The sequence below is a fragment of the Pelodiscus sinensis genome, chromosome 2, assembly GCF_049634645.1.
Source record: "Pelodiscus sinensis isolate JC-2024 chromosome 2, ASM4963464v1, whole genome shotgun sequence".
NCBI classification, from domain to species: domain Eukaryota; kingdom Metazoa; phylum Chordata; order Testudines; family Trionychidae; genus Pelodiscus; species Pelodiscus sinensis.
This window is the reverse complement of record NC_134712.1, coordinates 66,270,061-66,276,060: the sequence shown is the minus strand read 5'-3', so window position 1 is coordinate 66,276,060 and position 6,000 is coordinate 66,270,061.

Genomic DNA, 6,000 nt, shown 5'->3' with positions numbered 1-6,000 from the left:
TTTTTGTGATGAATTCATTCTCACAACTTAGTTAAGTCTCTTGTTGGTGAACCCGATAGCAATGCATTTTAATTTTCTATAGCCTTTGAATACAGAATAGATTTATTTCTGGGTGCACACAGAAATAACTCCCTGGTAAAGGGAAACAAAAAAAATATGTATTTTGAAAAGAGTGAGGAGGACATAATGTCAGCTAAGATAATGCCACAAAAGGAGAAGATGAAAAAAAGCACTGAATAGAAGTTAGTCCTCGACATTCAAGGCTTAGCATATGCGTAACTGCAGTAATGACTAATGTAGCATACAGTTCCTCAACAAACAATGGCAGACAAACACTGTAAGTACTGGACATCTTGAATGCTTTTTATAAAATTATTATTATCCAAGATATTAATGCAATTTGTTTGGTTCACTAACAATAATTATTCTGAGTATGAGGTTAAATAGTTCATACATGAAATTGGAAAGTCAGAACAGCATAAAGGAAAAGAAAGTTGTAATGTTAGGCAAGGACTTAATCCTGTCTGTGAGAACACTGGTTCTCCACCCTTTCCAAATCTGTGTCACCATGTATTAGTCAACTCAGAAAAAATGGCTGGAACAGCAACCATTTTATTAAGAAAATACTAAATTTAAAGGGCAAACATAAAATCTGAGTGTAATAACAAACAATGGCATGAAGCCAGAATCCAAAATATGAATGGTGTAAACAAGAGGTCCTACCACCATCACAATGTCCAGTAAGGAGAGGTTGGTGAATGTCTTCAGGCTGCGGAAAGAGAACTCACAGAGCAGGACAGAGATGCAGAGACTCAGGTAGGTGAAAGGTCTTGATTCTGGTCTTCTTTCTTCCTTTCTTCTATTCTTGACACGCCGTCCTGGGTGCAGTGTGCAGACTGGGAGGTGAGTGATGTTAAGTATGTATGTGTGTATGACTAGCCCTGCTGCAATCTCCTTAACCTTAAAAGCAAATAACCTCTGCCCCAGCAGTTGTTACAAGCATAGGGCACAGGGTTGCTGCACCACAGAGGGCTGTCCCAGACACTCTTGCTGGTGGGAGATGACTAGCCTCTGTGGTGAGAGCAACCAGGTTTCTGCCTCAGATGGCTTATTAAGCCAAACAGCATACTAGCTGCTGCTCCAGCACTGCTGAGTTGAGCAGATGGCATGCATGCAGAGAGACCTGAGGGGCAGTGAACACTCCTTATAAGCCCTCTTGTCACTGGACAGATTAGAGTCAGGTGACCCACTTTTCCCACCTTTTTTTCCTTTTCCACCCTTTTTTAGGCAGGGGATGGTGACAAGGAGGCTGACCACCATCTTTAGAGGGAAAAATCAAAATGGTGGATATAAAAGCTGGCACCATTCCCCCAATGTGAAGATTAAACTAAACCCAATATTTTTCCCACGCAGTCAAGATGGATAAATCAAAAAATTTCTCTGATAGGTAATGGACTTTCCAAATGTATGCCAACCAATTTTCTTAGCTGACATAATTGGGTCCATTTTAGGTTCAATACTGCTCCCCTTAATGTTATATTAATATATATAAATTACACTGTAATCACAATATAATTTTAAAATGGCAACTCTGGTCATTTCCATTTGCAGAGGGTTGCATTAGGTACACACATAAAAAGAGTAATTACAGTACATCATATTAAGAAACTACAGTTTAATCATGATTCATTTAGTAATTCATACATGTAGTAGTAATTATCACACAAACACTGTAACTGCAGTATAACTAAAGAGCAGTGATTGTCTGGTTTATAATGTGCAAAGCTTTTATTTCCATGTCTTTTGTTTTAACTATTGCTTAGTCTGAGCCAGTTTTCTTCTTCTGTTCAAGATATTATCAGCATATTTTCCAACTGGGATTTGACTAGAGTTAGATTCAATGTTTGTTCTGCTGGAGTATGCATTTCCCAAGAACAGTTTAGATACATTTTTTTTTTGGCAATAAGCATACACAGTAATGAAAAAAATAATTATATTCCAAAATTCAGCACAGGACTGGGGTCAGTGTTGAAGATGTGGTGACTCATAAAAGCTGCTTTCAGAGAATCTTAGCCAAAGGACAGAGACTAGGATGAAGTTACAGGCCTTATTTATTATGAAGAGAAATGTCAAGCCACATCAAAAATAGCTTCCTATTATTAAATAGCAAAACATGTTTCAAAAATATAAAATGTAAAGACTTCCTAATGGAAGGCCCATGGATCCTAAGCACAGAATTTTCAATCCTTGATAGTATATTAAAATGAAATATGGGTCTGAATGGAAATCAGAACTACAAATATTTCCAAGCAAATTGCAGGAGCTGAGCTTGTGGCTTAAACATAGCTCCCATTACAAATCATATTACAAATGTCAATAACACCATTAGAAATCTTCAGACAGAAAATTCTGAGGGGAGGAAACATTACCCAGTATAGGAGCACAGCAAAAGGTGAATGCACCTGTGGCATATTCAGAAAAATCTATATTGTTTATGAACATGACTCTGTGTGCGTGTGTGCGCACATTTATTTTTGATGGTTTATGGGTTACTCACTGTGGAGCTAGTGCAAAAGTGGTTATTAAAAGAACCAAGCAGGGAAAAAGTAACACGGGTAAGAGTCCTGGAGGAAATAATGGGGAAGCTGTTAATTAGAAATGCTAAATGATTACATTTCTGTTGGCTGAGAAGCTTATATTTCACCTAGGGGTACAAAGTGCACAGAGAGAAGAGTTCCAGGAAGCTGGTTCTGAGTCACTTTAACCACCTTGCTGTTCACAGGTGCACAGAGAAAAAAGGTGCCCAATACAATGAGGCCCATCACATTAAAGACAGTTGGGAAACAGGGTTGTTGTTCACAGATCCAGGGTAAGACTGGTTGGACTGCAGGATTCCACCCAAAGGCAGGTGCAGGAAGGCAGGCCTGTCACCTAAGAGGTACATTTGAGAGAGGCTAAAAGGCTCATAATTTGCCATTCATCTTGTAACCATGACAGCACCATTTAAGGAGAATGCTAATGGAATTTAAGTGGTTCCAAAGCCTGCACTGACTCTCTGAAGGGAGAACAAATTTCATGATATTGACTCAGGTGTAACTCCTCAAACACACCAGCTGGGGATTAATGAAATACCAACACATTTTCAGTTACAGAAACTGTGCCCTCACACAGTGAGCTTGTGCAATCAGGTTTAAGTAGGAATTAAGTGCTGTGTGGATGTGTCTTCTGAGGGCTCTATACAGAGAGGTGAATATTATTCTGAGAGAATAATAATGGCTAATTGAAAACACTGAAGTTTGATGATTGCCTAATATGACTAACAAACAATAGACATTCCAGCCAGGGGTCTAATGAATGTGGTGATTAAGGCTGAAATCTAGCATATGGGAAATGAGTGGTCACAGAAAATTCTGTTCAGCATTGCAGCTAATTAAGGCAGGGCCGGCATCAAGTGCAAATTTGAGAGTCCTTTGCATCTCCTTTGCATAATCTTGTTACACAAAAATATTGCATCTTGCATTTCATACAACAACAAAGAGCCACATGAACGCAACTGAGTCCCAAGAAACCATACTTATATATATCCTGCATTCTGCTGCATCTTTGGCTGCTTTCTGTTGGCTTCTGAAATATAGTGAGTGCCACGAGGGGGGCTCACAAACTATTCCTATATACTACTTTAATCCCTTTGCTGCTAAAAGCAAATGGAAAGAATCCTTCCTGTTCATGAGCCAATCCCATGCACTTCTTTGTTTTCCTTATGGGAGCCAAGACAAACTATCTATTTATTTTTTCCCCTTCTACACAGGCACTTTCTAATTATGCTAATTTTTTTACAGGCAGCTACCATGAGCCAAAAAATTTCTCTTGGAATACAATCTCATAGGTGACTTTCACTCATTTATACTGCTCCAGGTTTCAGAAATACTCCTAATAAAAATGTATGAGGGAAGCAATGAGTTATGCATGTCTGAAATTCAAATGTAATGCATTTTCTAAAATTATATTCATGTTCCAGGGCATCTCAAAGTTGAACTATTGCTCAAGGTTAATGACATGGGAGTGAATGAACCAATGAAGATTTGCAAATTAATATAGTTTATTAATAATGCTTTGACTTGAAAATGCTATCTTTACTCAATTGGACGTAAGGAATTAATTCTGCCTGAGTGAGAACACCACTATCCAGCCCAGATTCTGACAACTGATTTATTTTAGCTGCATTTATGGTGAAATGGTCTTTCATTGTCACATTACTGTGCTTTAAATGCTTCAATACTTATGTTATCTGATATTCCAAAGCCTTAACGCAGGAGGAAAAATCTATTTTTCAAACTCTATTTGTTAAATGATACACCATAAGGTATCACGGAAGCCTTATCACTGTATTACCTGACTTTCCATTCCTCAATGTACAGTATTGTGCTTTAAGGAAAGGAAAGCAAACATGAAATGGGACAGTAACAAGAAGACATCATTTCTCAAAGCATAGGGTGTGTCTACACTGCACTGTTATTTTGAGATAACTAGCATTATTTTGTAATAACAATGTGAGCTTCTACATAGCCACTCTGTTATTTTGAAATTATTTTTAAATAGTGGAAGGCTTATACCGAAATCTGTAAACCTCATTCTATGAGGAATAACGCCTATTCCAAAACAGATATTTCAAAATAAGGCGCGTGTAGATGCTCCACTGATGCTATTTCAAAATAGCCTTACCGGGGCTATTCTAAATTATTCCTCCCTAGTGCCTCCTGGGGCTCTAAACTGAGGTAGCACGTCTACATTAGGGAAGCCTGCTTTGGTCTAATTTTGAGGCTTCCTTGATGTGTAGACATGCTATTTCGAAATAAGCTATTTCAGAATAATTATTCTGGAATAGTTTATTTTCAAATAAGCATGCAGTATAGACATACCCATAATGATTTGGAGCAAGAAATAGTTGCTCAACTATGGGGACAGGAATCAAATATCAATAGCAGTGCATCTTTTCAAAGTGGCTAAGTTCTAGATCTTGTAAACCCATATGTGTATACTGAATTTTATGTATAGATAGATATGCTATCTATCTATCTATCTATCTATCTACCTACCACCTACCCACCCACCCCCACACAGACAGCCTCCAGAACTTATTTAAGGCAGAGCTTCCAATGGTATTTTATCTTTTAATTATGCTTTTACTTCATGTATTTCATGCTGCCATACACTTGATCCAATCTCTGACCTTTTGCTGCTTCCCTGGTCTATATATCATTCATTTCCCAACTGTCTCCATGTCTTCTCTGTGCCAGACCACTTAGAGTCCTTTATCATCACCATCTGTATTCTACATTGGCTCCTGCAAGGGTCTGGATATAATTATAGATAGTATCTTTTTTTGCATTTGAAAAAAAAATCAGTGAGAATAGAAATTCTGCAAAAGACACCTAGAAACTGGTTTAATTTTTGCTCTCTTGGGTATGAATACTTAATGCTGACATTAGTGGCAAAATTTTCAGAAAAGCCTAAGTCTCAGTTTAGGTTACCATTTATTTCAGTAGAGCCAGGATTTTACCCCAAAACCCATTTTTTGGAACTAGCTTAACTAGAATTGCACACCGCTTAACTAGAAGAGAAGAGAGAGCTCCCATAGAGAAATATAAAAGAGTAATGCCTGGTAAAAAAGATCACATTCTTTTCTCAGGTGTTCCTATAACTCATAGCAGAATACAGATTTCCTTATGTCATAATGTAGTATTAACCTTGCCCCCCATTGAATTCAATTAGAGTATTCAGTGAATATAAGTTCATGCTGAATTGCAATATAATTCTCCTACAAAATAACATTGTGGTCAAGTGAAAAGGGGAAAAAAACACCACCATTTTATTCTTTAACAAAATCTGGTTTGTTGACTTCTTCCAATTGACTATAAAATGAACACATTTCCATAGACCATTGGCAGAACTGATCAAAAGATTTGTCAAAAAGAGCCAACAATTTTTGGTGTGAAAATA